Raw genomic sequence first — 17,802 nt, forward strand, 5'->3', positions numbered from 1 at the left:
CAAAGGGGGAGAAATGTATAGACCATAGGGCTTCGAGAGAGAGAGAGAGAGCTTTTGACTTTATTTGCTCTCATTTTCTTTTTAAAAACTTTGGTCTTTTGGATGAATTTATCCAGTTACCTGTGTTTGATCATACGCTTTGCTTGGTTGATGCTATGTTATTATCTTTTAGCTATCTATGTGATGATTGTTCACTTATGTTTTTGGTGTCATGTGCATTACTATTCATTCTGATCATGTATGTGCACTACCAAGTTGTATGTGACATGGAAGAGTGACCCATGATCCTAATTGATTGTGCATTTGCATTCAAACGCAAATTATAAATAATGCACAAATTTAGGGGGAGCTCTTGCTTTTCACATACTTTTCAAAGCGTTGATGCTAATCATTGATTATATCTTTTGTCAAAGTTTTGATCTATGTGTTGTCATCAATTACCAAAAAGGGGGAGATTGAAAGCACAATTGCTCCCTGGGGTGGTTTTGATAATTGATCACAGCATATGCATCATTGGACTAATATGTTTATCCAAGTATATTTCAGAAAAGTTCAAAAGATGCTTTGGCTAAAGGCTTATGTGGAGATGCCCCTTGATGCAAGAAAGGAATAGGATTGGCCCAAGCTTCAGGCTAGAAGACTCTTAATTTTATATTTGTGAGAAATCACTTTTGAGTACATAGGAAATCTAGTACTATTAAAAGGGGGTGAGGTATTAAAATGAACTGGTTTCTCAAGTGCTTAGAGATAGCCACCAAAAATACTCAATCATTTTTCCCACATAACCATTCTGTCCAAGACCACACACTCAAATTTGGTCCCACCAAGTTTTCAGATTTGACACTACCGAGTTTCATCCCAGACAGAACCCTAGCCAAACCCACCAAATCAGTGCAACCGAAACCATATCGGTGCTACCATATTTAGGTGACCAACTTTTTGTTGCCTCGGTACACAAAATCGTAATTTCCGAGTTTGAGTATCGGTGTGACCAAGTTGTGTCATCTGACCGTTAGCCACCTTTTCGGTGCCACCAAATTGTGTATATCGGTTCCACCGAGATTTAAAAGTTGCTGCCTTTAGTGCAAGTTGGTACCACCGAGTTGATGACTTCGGTGTCACCGAGTTGGCCACTTTAGGTGTAATGCTTCGATTTTGGGTACAACCTATATATACCCCTCCACCTACCTCTCATTCATAGAGGAAGCACTCAGAACACACACTTCATTGCCATATTCATTTTTCTGAGAGAGAGCCACCTACTCATGTGTTGAGAACAATATACCAATCCAATAATTTGAAACTTGATCTCTAGCCTCTCCAAGTTGCTTTCCGCTAGATCAAACTCTCCTAACTATGGCTATTATGTGAGAGAGTGATTTTATGTTGAGAAGACTAACTTTAGAAGCACAAAAGCAAGGAGTTCATTGTTCTACCAGATTTATTACCTTTTGGAGGGTGATGCCTCCTAGATTGGTTAGGTGTCGCTTGGGAGCCTCCTACTTCGAGTTGTGGAGTTGAACCAAGATGTCTGTAAGGGCAAGGATATTGCCTACTTCGTGAAGATCTACCATGAGTGAGGCTAGTCCTGTGTGGACGGAAGCCGTGGTGGAATAGACAAGACCGCTTATTCTTGGACCCCTTGTGGGTGGATCCCTCCGTGGACTATCGCAATTTTTACCCTCCAAGGGTTGAAGTCTCCACTAACATGGACGTACGATAGCGCCAACTATCGGAACCATGCCAAAAATCGCCGTGTCAACCTCATGTGTTTGATCTCCCTACCTTACTCCTTTACTTTACACTTGCATGTTTTACATTCCACTTCTATACTCTTAGAACTGCATGTGTAGGGTGTACTTGACTTGCCATAATTGCTAAAACTGGCCAACAACTAAAATTGGGAAAAGGCTAAGTTTTTCTCTTGTCAAGTAGTCTAATCACCCCCCTCTAGACGTACTTTCGATCCTACAAATATGTTGGTGTGTTTTTCATTCCTTTTCTCATACTTATGTTGTATACTATGCGAAGGTGGCGACCACTTTGTATCACGAGACCGAGAAGACGCCATTTGCTTTTAGCCATTGTTGGCTCTTATTGGATGGCAAGCCAAAGTGGCAACAAGTTGTGGCCGACCTCGAGGCTGACAAGAAGAGGAATGGTGGCCCAAGCTCCCACCAATCCATTTGGTTGCATGATGATGATGATGATGTTGTCGTCACCAATGGAAAAGCTACTATGTCAAAGGATAACTGGCTAGTCATGCAAAATAATTGGGAGAAGGCAAGGATCTCCCGTGATGCCGCGGCTACATAAATGTTTTCCACATGGACGAGCATGTTTTGGCAAGGGAGAAAAACAAAGAGGAGAGGTACAAGCTTATGTTGGATGCGCAAAGGGAAACGATGGAGTGGGATTGGACGAGGGCAGAGAGGTGTCTTGAAATTGAGAGGGAGAAGACCGAGTTGGAGAAGCAAGAGGCAGTGTCAAATGGGAACTCCAGAAGGCCAAGACATTTGGAGAGATTAAGCTCGAGAAGGAGAGGTTGCAACTCTCACGCGACGCAGAGGATGCAAAAATCATGTTCGCGGATGAATCCACGTTGGATGAACATCCCAAAAAATGGCTTGTGGAGAAGAAGAAGGAGCTCAACGACCATAGAGTGTTGGAGGTGGCAAGGGCGGCTATGGCTGTGGCAGTGGAGCAGGCGGCCACGATGCATACGGAGGAGGCAGCTCAGATGCATGCGGAGGAGGCAGCCCAGATGCAGGCAGAGATGGATGACCAGGGGGAGCAGGACGCATGGATGAACTCGCCCGGCCAGTGATCCGACAATCAACACTTATCGGTCGGACCTTGATTTCACTTTGGCATTTCCATTTGGCTGAACTATGATATCATTTGATTTTGTTTAAAACTGTTGAATTCAGACAATTTGTATCGGATGATCGACGTGCATGGCTTTGTATGGATTTCAGAGTCTGGATTTGAGGTATGTGGATGCACGAAGCAAAATATGAGGGGCCGTCCGGATGTGTCCGCGGGCGTGCTCGGGCATGTCCGCGGGCGTATAGGGGGTCAAATTTGCCCAGTCTGGCTATAGATGCTCTAAGAAATTGAACCGATGGATCTTGGGATTGACAATGACCAAACAAACGTAACCGTGAAACAAGTAGGCAAGAGATTCCAGCCTTCCAGCACCGTCCTGTGACGGCTCTCCTTCGCTGATGACCTGAGTCGTCGGTGGTGAGGGGGGAGGGTGCCGGATCCATGGTTTTAGTCCAAAGTAGCTTAGTTGTTTAGGTTGTTCATCATCTTACCTTCGGCGACGGTGATGGCGACACTGAATGAAGTTTCATCAGATCTGACTCCGACAAGGCAATCTGCCCCATGGTTGGGGATGGATCTGGAATCCAGCTTATTGAAGCAAGGATGGTGCGGCGGTGGCAGCGTCCTCATGGTGAACATGTGTCCTCGGGTTCCGTCATTGTGATGACGTTTGCTCCAGCACCGACGCGGAGCTTGGGAGGCATCTCGAAGATGGTGGGTCGTGTGTTGGGTTCGTGGTACGTGGATGCCAAGTATGGTTTCCTCCTCTAACGCCTTAGTCATGTGGGGGTGCGAGATCTGAAGTTCGATGGCATGTCCAGGGTGTTTCCCAGTCTGATTTGTTCAACGATAATGGTTTCGCCTTTGGCGAGCCACTTTGGAGGTCCGCAAATTTGGATATCAGCGATGGAGTCACAGCGAGCTCGGGTGTGGAGGTGATCCTTCATTTTTTTCTTTGGTGATTCCTATGATGGTGCCAGAGGTAGATGACGAACGTTGGTGTCAAGCTCAGACATTTCTCTGGTCTTGTTTATAGTTCTACTTCTTGGTTGGTGTTCCTCTATACAAAGGCTAACGTACTAACATGTATTTAGTTTTGCCAGGTCAGTGTGTACATGACTTGTACTATGATGCTTATGATATGAATGAGACACATATTACCATGCAAAGAAAAAAGATCTTGAGATTGACAAAGTCGTTAATGATGCCTCGTAGTTGACGGACACATGACGACTGATACGTCCATTTTGCATCATGTTTTCCTACTGTTATTTATGTTGTTTTATTGTATAATAATGCTTTTTGGAGTAATTCTAATTCCTTTTTCTTTCATAATATGCAAGGTATACACAAAGAGGGATAATTCTGGCAGATGGAAATCTGGACCTGAAAAAGCTACGTCAGGCTACCTATTCTGCACAACTCCAAATGAGCTGAAACTTTACGAGGAAATTTTATGGAATATTTGAGGAATATTGGATAAAATAACTACCAGAGGGGGTCCACCAGGTGTGCACAACCCACCTGGGCGAGCCAGGGAGTCCAGGCGCTCCCCGGTGGGTGATACGTCCATTTTGCATCATGCTTTCATGTTGATATTTATTGCTTTTTGGGCTGTTATTACACTTCACGGTACAATACTTATGCCTTTTCTCTCTTATTTTGCAAGGTTTACATGAAGAGGGAGAATGTCGGCAGCTAGAATTCTGGCCTGAAAAAGGAGCTAGTTAGAGATACCTATTCTTCTCAACTCCAAAAGCCGTGAAAATAAACGTGGATTTTTTTGGGATTTATAAAAAATACTGGGCCGAAGAAGTGCTAGACGGGCGCCAGCAGGAGGCCACAAGCCTGCTAGGCGCGGCCACCCCCCTGGCCACGCCTAGGGGGATTGTGAGCTCCCTGCTGGCCCACTGCCCCCCTCTTTTGCTACAAGAAGGGTTTTGGTCTGGAAAAAATCAAGAGGAGGCTTTTCGGAGGATTCGCCGCTGCCACGAGGCAGAACTTGAGCATAACCAATCTAGAGCTCCGGCAAGACGATCCTGCCGGGGAAACTTCCCTCCCGGAGGGGGAAATCATCGCCATTTTCATCACCAACACTCCTCTCATCGGAGGGGACTCATCACCATCAACATCTTCATCAACATCATCTCATCTCCAAACCCTAGTTCATCTGTTCTAACCAATCTCCGTCTCGCGACTCCGATTGGTACTTGTAAGGTTGCTAGTAGTGTTGATTACTCTTTGTAGTTGATGCTAGTTGGATTACTCGGTGGAAGAGTTTATGTTCAGATCCTTGATGCTACTCATTACCTCTCTGGTCATGAATATGATTATGCTTTGTGAGTAGTTACTTTTGTTCCTAAGGACATGGGATAAGTCATGCTATAAGTAGTCATGTGAATTTGGTATTCGTTCGATATTTTGATGTGTTGTATGTTGTTTTTCCTCTAGTGTTGTTATGTGAACGTCGACTACATAACACTTCACCATTATTTGTGCCTAGAGGAAGGCATTGGGAAGTAGTAAGTAGATGATGGGTTGCTAGAGTGACAGAAGCTTAAACCCTAGTTTATGCATTGCTTCGTAAGGGGCTGATTTGGATCCACTAGTTTAATGCTATGGTTAGACTTTGTCTTAATTCTTCTTTCGTAGTTGCGGATGCTTGCGAGAGGGGTTAATCATAAGTGGGATGCTTGTCCAAGTAAGGGAAGTACCCAAGCGCCGGTCCACCCACATATCAAACTATCAAAGTAACGAACGTGAATCATATGAACATGATGAAAACTAGCTTCACAGAAATTCCCATGTGTCCTCGAGAGCGTTTACCTCCTATAAGACTCTGTCCAGGCTTGTCCCTTGCTACAAAAGGGATTGGGCCACTTTGATGCACCGTTGTTACTTTTGTTACTTGTTGCTTGCTATGAATCATCTCACCACACAACGACTTGTTACCGATAATTTCAGTGCTTGCAGATATTACCTTGCTGAAAACAACTTGTCAGATCCTTCTGCTCCTCGTTGGGTTCGACACTGTTACTTATCGAAAGGACTACGATAGATCCCCTATACTTGTGGGTCATCAGTGGGTTGTGCTCACCCAGGCCTACCTCCGGTGCCCCTCTTCTGGTATATAAGTCATTTTGACCTAGAAAAAGGAGGAGAGGACTTTCGGGACGAAGTGCCGCCGTCTCGAGGCAGAACTTGGGCACGAGCACTTTTGCCCTCCGGTGGAGCGATTCCACCGGGGGAACTTCCCTCCCGGAGGGGGAAATCATCATCATCATCACCAACAACTCTCCAATCTTGAGGAGGGCTATCTTCATCAACATCTTCAACAACACTAACTCCTCTCAAACGCTAGTTCATCTCTTGTGTTCAATCTTTGTACCAGAACTATAGATTGGTGCTTGTGGGTGACTAGATGTGTTGATTACATCTTGTAGTTGATTACTATATGGTTTATTTGGTGGAAGATTATATGTTTAGATCCATTATGCTATTTAATACCCCTCTGATCTTGAGCATGGTTATCATTTGTGAGTAGTTACTTTTGTTCTTGAGGTCACTGGAGAAATCATGTTGCAAGTAATCATGTGAACTTTATATGTGTTCGATATTTCGATGATATGTATGTTGTGATTCCCTTAGTGGTGTCATGTGAACATCGACTACATGACACTTCACCATATTTGCGCCTAAGGGAATGCATTGTGCAGTAGTTATTAGATCATGGGTTGCGAGAGTGACAAAAGCTTAAACCCTAGTTTATGCGCTATTCCGTAAGGGGCCGATTGGATCCAAAAGTTTAATGATATGGTTAGAATTTATTCTTAATACTTTCTCATAGTTGCGGATGCTTGCGATAGGGTTAATCATAAGTAGGAGGTTTTTTCAAGTAAAAACAACACTTAAGCACTGGTCCACCCACATACCAAATTATCAAATTAGTGAACACGAATTAAGCCAACATGATGAAAGTGACTAGATGAAATTCCCGTGTACCCTCAAGAACACTTTTCTTATCATAAGAGACCGTTTGGCCTGTCCTTTGCCTCAAAAGGACTGGGCTACCTTGCTGCACTTTTTTTACTACTTTCGTTACTTGCTCGTTACAAATTATCTTGCTATCAAACTACTCCGCTACTTACAATTTTCGCACTTGCACACATTATCTTGCTGAAAACCACTTGCCATTTCCTTCTGCTCCTCGTTGGGTTCAACACTCTTACTTATCTAAAAGTCTACAATTGATCCCTTATACTTGTGGGTCATCAAGGCTATTTTCTGAAGTTGTTGCCGGGGACTGAAGCGCTCTTGGTAAGTGGAAATTGGTAAGGAAACATTATTACTATGTGCTGAAATTTATTGTCACTTGCTACTATGGAAAACAATCCTTTGTGGGGTTTGTTCGGGGTATCTTCACCTCGACTGGAACCACAATTACTTGCCCCTCAACCTACTGCACCTACTGAAAATATTGAATATGAAATTCCTTCGGGTATGGTAGAATAACTGCTAGCTAATCCTTATGCAGGAGATGGAACCAAACATCCTGATATGCACTTGATATATGTGGATGAAATTTGTGGATTGTTTAAGCTTGCAGGTTTACCCGGAGATGAAGCTAAGAAGAAGGTTTTCCCTTTATCTTTGAAGGGAAACGCATTGACATGGTATAGGCTATGCAATGATATTGGATCTTGGAACTGGAATCGGTTGAAATTGGAATTCCATCAAAAAAAATATCCTATGCATCTAGTTCATCGTGATAGGAATTATATATATAATTTTTGGCCTCGTGAAGGAGAAAGTATTGGTCTAGCTTGGGGATCCTTAAGTCAATGTTATATTCATGACCTAATCATGAGCTCTGAAGAGAAATTATTATTCAAAAAAATTTATGCTCGGCTTTCTCGTAATGATCAGTCCATGCTCGATACTTCTTGTACTAGTTCTTTTATGAAGAAGACTATCGAATTCCGATGGGATCTTTTAGAAATAATTAAACGCAATTCTGGAGATTGGGAACTCGACGAAGGTAAAGAGTCAGGTATTGAAGCTAAGTTTGATTGTGTTAAATCTTTTATGTATACTGATTCTTTTCAAAAGTTTAGCACTAAATATGGACTTGACTCTGAGATAATAGCTTCCTTTTGTGAATCTTTTGCTACTCATGTTTATCTCCCTAAGGAGAAGTGGTTTAAATATCACCCACCTATTAAAGAAGAAATTAAAGAACCGGTAAAAGCTAAAGAAGAAACTATCATTTACAATGTTGATCCAGTTGTTCCCACTGCTTATATTGAAAACCCACCTTTCCTTGTTAGGATGAAGGAACATACTAAAGCTTCAACTATGGTTAACGAAAGTTATGTTAGAACACCCAACGAGCTGAACAAATCAGAGTTGAACCTAGTGTTGCTATGATTAAAGATCTCTTGGTCGATAATATCAATGGGCATGTTATTTACTTCTGTGATGAAGCTTCTAGAGTTGCCAAACTGGATAAAAAAGATAAACATAGACCAGTTGTTGGCATGCCTCTTGTCTTAGGAGATCTTTGTTATCATGGGTTATGTGACCTAGGTGCTAGTGTGAGTGATATTCCTTTTTCCTTATATGAAGAAATTAAGAATGAAATAGCACCCTCTGAAATAGAAGACATAGATGTTACTATTAAACTTGCCAATAGAGATATTATATCACCAATTGGGATTCTCAGAGATGTTGAAGTCTAGTGCCAGAAGATAAAATACCCTACAGATTTTCTTGTTCTTGGCTCCCCACAAGATGACTTTTGTCCCTTTATCTTTGGTAGACCTTTCTTGAACACCGTCAATGCCAAAATAGATTGTAAGAAACAAATTCTCCGTGTTACCTTTGGTGATGAATCTCATGAATTTAACTTTTCCAAGTTTAGTAGACAACCGCATAAGAAAGATTTGCCTAGTAAGGATGAAATTATTTGTTTTGCTTCTATTGCTGTACCTCCTACTGATCCTTTAGAACAATATTTTCTAGACCATGAAAATGATTTGCATATGCGTGAAAGAAATGAAATAGATAGAATCTTTTTCGGACAACAACCTCTGCTTAAACACATTTTGCCTATTGAAACTCTAGGAGGTCCCCCTCCACCTAAATGTGATCCTGTGTTTGAATTAAAACAATTGCCAGACACTTTGAAATATTCTTATCGTGATGATAAAAAGATATATCTTGTTATTATTAGTGCTAACCTTTCAAAACATGAAGAAGAAAGATAATTGAAAGTTCTAAGGAAGCACCGAGCTGCTATTGGATATACTCTTGATGATCTTAAGGGCATTAGTCCCACTCTATGTCAACAAAAGATTAATATGGAACCTGATGCTAAACCCATTGTTGATCACCAACGTCGGTTAAATTTGAAGATGGAAGAAGTGGTAAGAATGGAAATATTGAAACTTCTGGAAGCAGGTATAATCTATCCTATAGCTAATAGTAGATGGGTAAGTCTTGTTCATTGTGTCCCTCAGAAGGGAGGTATTACTGTTGTTCCTAATGATAAGAATGAACTTACTCCACAAAGAATTGTCACATGCTATAGAATGATAATTGATTTTAGAAAATTAAACAAAGCAACTAGAAAAGATCATTACCCTCTGCCTTTTATTGATCAAATGTTAGAAAGACTATCTAGGCACACACATATTTGCTTTCATGGATATTCTGTTTTTTCACAAATACCTGTTTCACAACCTAATCAAGAAAAGACCACTTTTACTTGTCCTTTTGGAACTTATGCTTATAGACGTATGCCTTTTGGTTTATGTAATGCACTTGCTACCTTTAAAAGATGTATGACTGATATATTCTCCTATTTTTGTGAAAAGATTGTTGATGTTTTCATGGATGACTTTTCTGTTTATGGGAAGTCTTTTGATGATTGTTTAAGCAATCTTGATCGAGTTTTGCAGAGATGTGAACAAACAAATCTTGTCTTGAATCGGGAGAAGTGCCACTTTATGGTTAATGAAGGTATTGTTTTGGGCCATAAAATTTTTGAAAGAAGCATTGAGGTGGACAAAGCCAAGGTTGATGCAATTGACAAAATGCCATGTCCTAAAGATATCAAAGGTATTCGTAGTTTGCTTGGTCATGCTGGTTTCTATAGGAGGTTTATCAAAGACTTTTTTAAAATTTCTAGGCCTCTTACAGATCTTTTGCAAAAGGATATTCCTTTTGTGTTTGATGATGATTGTTTGGAAGCCTTCTAAACACTAAAGAAATCCTTAATTACTGCACATGTTGTTCAACGACCTGATTGGAACTTGCCTTTTGAGATTATGTGTGATGCTAGTGATTATGCTGTTGGTGTTGTTCTATGACGAAGAGTTGATAAGAAATGGAATGTTATCCATTATGCTAGTAAAACTCTGGACAGTGCTCAACAAAATTATGTTACTACTGAAAAATAATTCTTAGTAGTAGTGTTTGCTTGTGATAAATTCAGATCTTACATTGTTGATTCTAAAATTATTGTTCACACCGATCATGCTGCTATTAAATATCTTATGGAAAAGAAAGATGCTAAACCTAGACTCATTAGGTGGGTTCTCCTGTTACAAGAATGTGATTTGCATATCACTCATAGGAAAGGAGCAGAGAACCCCGTAGCTGATAACATGTCTAGGCTTGAAAATATTCTTGATGACCCACAACCTACTAATGATAGCTTTCCTGATGAACAATTAGCTGTAATAAATGTTTCTAATAGTACACCTTGGTATGCTAATTATATTGTTTCTAAATACATACCACCTAGCTTCACATACCAACAAAAGAAAAAATATCTTTTGTGATTTAAGACATTACTTTTGGGATGTCCCACATCTTTATAAAGGAGTAGATGGTATTATTAGACGTTGTGTACCTGAGCATGAATAGGAACAAATCCTATGGAAATGGCACTGCGAAGCTTATGGATGGCATCACGCGGGAGACAAAACCGCTCATAAGGTATTGTAATCTGGTTTTTTGGCCTACTCTCTTCAAGGATGCATCTAAGTTTGTCTCATCTTGTGATGAATGCCAAATAATAGGTAATATCAACAAGCGTCAAGATATGCCTATGAATTATTCACTTGTTGTTGAACGATTTGATGTTTGGGGATTTGATTTCATGGGACCTTTTCCTTCCTCTAATGGGTATACACATATTTTGGTTGATGTTGATTATGTTACTAAGTGGGTACAATCTATTCCAACTAGTAGTGCTGATCACAACACCTATATTAAAATGCTTAAGGAAGTTATTTTCCCAAGATTTGGAGTCCCTAGATATTTAATGACTGATGGTGGTTCACACTTTATTCATGGTGCTTTCCGTAAAATGCTTGCTAAGTATGATGTTAACCATAGAATTGACCACCTTATCATCCTGAGTCTAGTGGTCAAGTTGAACTTAGGGATAGGGAAATAAAACTAATCTTACAAAAGAGTGTGAATAGGTCCCGAAAGAATTGCTCTAAGAAATTAGATGATGCACTTTGGGATTATAGAACAACATATAAAAATTGTTGGAAATATGCCCTAGAGGAAATAATAAATTAGTTATTATTATATTTCTTTGTTCATGATAATCGCTTATTATCCATGCTATAATTGTATTGATTGGAAACACAGTGCATGTGTGGATACATAGATAAAACACTGTCCCTAGTAGGCCTCTAGTTGAATAGCTCGTTGATCAAAGATGGTCAAGGTTTCCTGACCATAGGCAAGTGTTGTCACTTGATAACGGGATCACATCATTAGCAGAATCATGTGATGGACTAGACCCAAACTAATAGACGTAGCATATTGATCGTGTCATTTTGTTGCTACTATTTTCTGCGTGTCAAGTATTTGTTCCTATGACCATGAGATCATATAACTCACTGACACCGGAGGAATGCTTTGTGTGTATCAAACGTCTCAATGTAACTGGGTGACTATAAAGATGCTCTACAGGTATCTTCGAAGGTGTTCGTTGAGTTAGTATGGATCGAGACTGGGATTTGTCACTCCGTGTGACGGAGAGGTATCTCGGGGACCACTCGGTAATACAACATCACACACAAGCCTTGAAAGCAATGTGACTTAGTGTAAGTTGCGGGATCTTGTATTACGGAACGAGTAAAGAGACTTGCCGGTAAACGAGATTGAAATAGGTATGCGGATACTGACGATCGAATCTCGGGCAAGTAACATACCGAAGGACAAAGGGAATGACATACGGGATTATATGAATCCTTGACACTGAGGTTCAACCGATAAGATCTTTGGAGAATATGTAGGATCCAATATGGGCATCCAGGTCCCGCTATTGGATATTGACCGAGGAGTCACTCGGGTCATGTCTACATAGTTCTCGAACCCGCAGGATCTGCACACTTAAGGTTCGACGTTGTTTTATGCATATTTGAGTTATATGGTTGGTTACCGAATGTTGTTCGGAGTCCCGGATGAGATCCATGACGTCACGAGGAGCTCCGCAATGGTCCGGAGGTAAAGATTGATATATAGGAAGTCCTGTTTTGGTCACCGGAAAAGTTTCGGGCTCATCGGTAGTGTACCGGGAGTGCCGGGAGGGGCGCCGGGGACCATCGGGAGGGGTGTCACGCCCCAAGGGGTCTCATGGGCTATGCGAAGAGATAAACCAGCCCCTAGTGGGCTGGAATAAGTTCCCACTAAGGCCCATAAGGTTTGAGAAAGAAAAAACACAAGGTGGAAAGAGTTTCCAAGTGGGAAGGTGGAATCCTACTCCAAGTAGGATTGGAGTAGGACTCCTCCACCTCCAATTTCGGCCAAACCTTGAGGGTTTGAGGCTGCCTCTTCCCTCCCCCTCCCTCCTATATATACTGAGGTATTAGGGCTGATTTGAGACAACTTTTGCCACGGCAGCCCGACCACATACCTCCACGGTTTTTCCTCTAGATCGCGTTTCTGCGGAGCTCGGGCGGAGCCCTGCCGAGATTAGATCACCACCAACCTCCGGAGCGCCGTTACGCTGCGGGAGAACTCATCTACCTCTCCGTCTCTCTTGCTGGATCAAGAAGGCCGAGATCATCGTCGAGCTGTACGTGTGCTGAACGCGGAGGTGCCGTCCGTTCGGCACCAGATCGGAGCGGATCGTGGGACGGATCGCGGGACGGTTCGTGGGACTGTTCGCGGGGCGGATCGAGGGACGTGAGGACGTTCCACTACATCAACCGCGTTTCTTAACGCTTCTGCTGTGCGATCTACAAGGGTACGCAGATCGGAAATCCCCTCTCATAGATGGACATCACCATGATAGGTCTTCGTGCGCGTAGGAAATTTTTTGTTTCCCATGCAACGTTCCCCAACAGTGGCATCATGAGCTAGGTTCATGCGTAGATGTCTTCTCGAGTAGAACACAAAAGTTTTTGTGGGCGGTGATGTGTGTTTTGCTTCCCTCCCTAGTCTTTTCTTGATTCCGCGGTATTGTTGGATCGAAGCAGCTCGGACCGACATTACTCGTACGCTTACGAGAGACTGGTTTCATCGCTACGAGTAAACTCCATTGCTCAAAGATGACCGACGAGTGTCGGTTTCTCCAACTTTAGTTGAATCGGATTTGCCCGAGGAGGTCCTTGGATGAGGTTAAATAGCAATTCATATATCTCCGTTGTGGTGTTTGCGTAAGTAAGATGCGATCCTACTAGATACCCATGGTCACCATGTAAAACATGCAACAACAATTAGAGGACGTCTAACTTGTTTTTGCAGGGTATGCTTGTGATGTGATATGGCCAACGATGTGATGTGATATATTGGATGTATGAGATGATCATGTTGTAATAGTTAATATCGACTTGCACGTCGATGGTACGGCAACCGGCAGGAGCCATAGGGTTGTCTTTAAACTAACGTTTGTTCTTGCAGATGCGTTTACTATTTTGCTAGGATGTAGCTTTAGTAGTAATAGCATGAGTAGCATGACAACCCCGATGGCGACACGTTGATGGAGATCATGGTGTGACGCCGGTGATAAGAATATCGTGTCGGTGCTTTGGTGATGGAGATCAAGAAGCACATGATGATGGCCATATCATGTCACTTATGAATTGCATGTGATGTTAATCCTTTATGCACCTTATCTTGCTTAGAACGACGGTAGCATTATGAGGTGATCTCTCACTAAAATTTCAAGACGAAATTGTGTTCTCCCCGACTGTGCACCGTTGCGACAGTTCTTCGTTTCGAGACACCACGTGATGATCGGGTGTGATAGACTCAACGTTCACATACAACGGGTGCAAAACAGTTGCACACACGGAACACTCGGGTTAAGCTTGACGAGCCTAGCATGTGCAGACAGGGCCTCGGAACACATGAGACCGAAAGGTTGAGCATGAATCGTATAGTTGATATGATTAGCATAGAGATGCTTACCACTGAAACTATTCTCGACTCACGTGATGATCGGACTTGAGATAGTGGATTTGGATCGTGAACCACTCAAATGACTAGAGAGATGTACTTTTTGAGTGGGAGTTCTTAAGTAATATGATTAATTGAACTAATTATCATGAACATAGTCTAATGGTCTTTACGAATTACGATGTAGCTTGCGCTATAGCTCTACTGTTTTTATATGTTCCTAGAGAAAATTTAGCTGAAAGTTGATAGTAGCAAACTTTGCAGACTGAGTCTGTAAAACCGAGGATTGTCCTCGTTGCTGCGGAGAAGGCTTATGTCCTTAATGCACCACTCGGTGTGCTGCACCTCGAGCATCGTCTGTGGATGCTGTGAACATCTGACATACACGTTTCTGATGACTACACGATAGTTCAGTGCAAAATACTTAATGGCTTAGAAGCAAGGCACCGAAGACGTTTTGAAACGTCACGGAACATAAGTGATGTTCTAAAGAGATGAAATTGTGATTTCATGCTTGTGCCCTTGTTAAGAGGTACGAGACCTCCGACAAGATTCTTTGTCCACAAAGTAAAGGAGAAAAGCTCAATCGTTGAGCGTGTGCTCAGATTGTCTGAGTACGACAATCGCTTGAATCAAGTGGGAGTTAATCTTCCAGATGAGATAGTGATGGTTCTCCAAAGTCACTGCCACCAAGCTGTGAGAGCTTCGTGATGAACTATAACACATCAAGGATAGATACAATGATCCTTGAGCGACTCGCGATGTTTGACACTACGAAAGTAGAAATCAAGAAGGAGCATCAATAGTTGATGGTTAGTAAAACCACTAAGTTTCAAGAAAGGCAAGGGCTAGAAGGGATACTTCGTGAAACGGCAAAACAGTTGCTGCACTAATGAAGAGACCCAAGATTAAACCCAAACCCGAGACTAAGTGCTTCTGTAATGAGGGGAACAGTCACTGAGGCGGAGCAACTCTAGATACTTGGTAGATAAGAAGGCTGGCAAAAGTCGAAAGAAGTATATTTGATATACATGATGTTGATGTGTACTTTACTAGTACTCCTAGTAGCACGAGGGTATTGGATACCGGTTTGGTTGCTAAGTGATTAGTAACACGAAATGATAGCTACGGCATAAACGGAGACTAGCTAAAGGCGAGGTGACGATACGTGTTGGAAGTGTTTCCAAGGTTGATATGATCAAACGTCGCACGCTCCCTCTACCATCGGGATTGGTGTTAAACCTAAATAATTGTTATTTGGTGCTTGCGTTAAGCATGAACATGATTGGATCGTGTTTATTGCAATACGATTATTCATTTAAAGAGAATAATGGTTACTCTATTTTCTTGAATAATCACCTTCAATGGTTTATGGAATCTCGATCGTAGTGTTACACATGTTCATGATATTAGTGCCAAAAGATACGAGGTAATGATGATAGTACTACTTACTTGTGGCACTGCCGCTTGAGTCATGTTGGTATAAATTACATGAAGAGGCTCCATGCTGATGGATCTTTGTACTCACTTGATTTTGAATCACTAGTGACATGCAAATCATACCACATGAGCAAGGCCTTGTTTTCATTGAGATGAAACAAGATAGTAACTTGTTGGAAGTGATACATTTTGATGTATGCAGTCCAATGGGTGCTGAGGCACGCAGTGGATATCATTATGTTCTTACTTCAATGACGATTTGAGTAGATACAAGAGTATTTACTTAATGAATCACAAGTCTGAAATATTGAAAAGTTCAATTCTGTTTCGGAGTGAAGTTCGTCGTAACAAGAGGATAATCTGTCTACGATATGATCATAGAAATGAATATCTGAGTTACGAGTTTTGGTACGCAGTTAAGATAATGTGGAAATTGTTTCGCAGTTCATGCCACCTGGAACATCATAGTGTGATGATGTGTCTGAACGTCATAGCCACGCACAATTTGGTATGGTGCATGCTATGATGTCTCTTATCGAATTACCACTATCGTTTATGGGTTGTGCATTAGAGACAACCACATTCAATTTAAATAGGGCACCGCGTATTTCCGTTGAGATGACACAGTATAGACTGAGGTTTAGAGAAATCTAAACTGTCGTTTCTTGAAAGTTTGGGGCTTCGACACTTATGTGAAAAAGTTTCAGTCTGATAAGCTTGAACCCAAAGCGGATAAATGCATCTTCATAGGATATTCAAAACAGTTGGGTACATCTCCTATCTCAGATCCGAAAGCAAAGTGTTTGTTTCTAGAAACGGATCCTTTCTCGAGGAAAGGTTTCTCTCGAAAGAATTGAGTGGGAGGGTGGTAGAACTTGATGAGGTTATTGAACCATCACTTCAACCAGTGTGTAGCAGGGCGCAGGAAGTTGTTCCTGTGGCGCCTACACCAATTGAAGTGAAAGCTGATGATGGTGATCATCGAGCATCGGATCAAGTTACTACAAGCCTCGTAGGTTGACAAGATCGCGTACTACTGCAGAGTGGTACAGTAACCTTGTCTTGGAGGTCATGTTGTTGAGCAACAGCGAACCTACGAGTTATGGAGAAAGCAATGGTGGGCCTGGATTCCGACAAATGGCTGGAAGCCATGAAATCCGAGAGAGGATCCATGTATGAAAATAAAGTGTAGACTTTGGAAGAACTACTTGATGGTCATAGGACTATTGAGTAAAGATGGATCTTTAAAAGGAAGACACACGATGATGGTGATAAGTCACTATTAAGAAAAGCTCGACTTGTCGCAAAGATGTTTCCGACAAGATCAAACAGTTGACTATGATGAGACTTTCTCACTCGTAGCGATGCTAAAAGTCTGTTATAATTATGTTAGTAGTTTCTGCATTATTTATGAAATATTGCACATAGGATGTCAAAACATTGTTTCCTCGACGGTTTCCTTGAGCAAACATTGTATGTGATACAACCAGGAGGTTTTGTCGATCCTAAAGATACTAGCAAGTATGCAAGTTCTAGCGATCCTTCAATGGACTGGTGCAAGCATCTCGGAGTTGGAATATACACTTTGATGAGATGATCAAAGATTTTTGGTTTGTACAAGGTTTATGAGAAACTTGTATTTCCAAAGAAGTGAGTGTGAGCACTATAGAATTTCTGATAAGTATATGTGGTTGACATATTGTGGATCAGAAGTAATGTAGAATTTCTGTAAAGCATACAAGGTTGTTTGAAAGAAGTTTTCAAAGGAGTACCTGGATTGCGCTACTTGAACGTTGAGCATCAAAGATCTATGGAGATAGATCGAAAGCGCTTAATAGAAGTTTCAACAAGATGCATGCCTTGAAAAGTTTTTTGAAGGAGTTCAAAATAGATCAGCAAAGAAGGAGTTCTTGGTTGCGTTGTGAGGTGTGAATTTGAGTAAGACTGAAAACCCGACCCCAGCAGAATAAAGAGAATAGACGAAGGTCGTCTTCTATGCCTTGGCCATAGAATCTGAAGTATGCCATGCTTGGTACCGCACCTGATGTGTGCCTTGACTCAAAGTCTGTTGAGAGGTACAGAGAGTGATCCATGATTGAATCACTA

The sequence above is a fragment of the Hordeum vulgare genome, chromosome 2H, assembly GCF_904849725.1.
Source record: "Hordeum vulgare subsp. vulgare chromosome 2H, MorexV3_pseudomolecules_assembly, whole genome shotgun sequence".
In the NCBI taxonomy this organism is placed as follows: Eukaryota; Viridiplantae; Streptophyta; class Magnoliopsida; order Poales; family Poaceae; genus Hordeum; species Hordeum vulgare.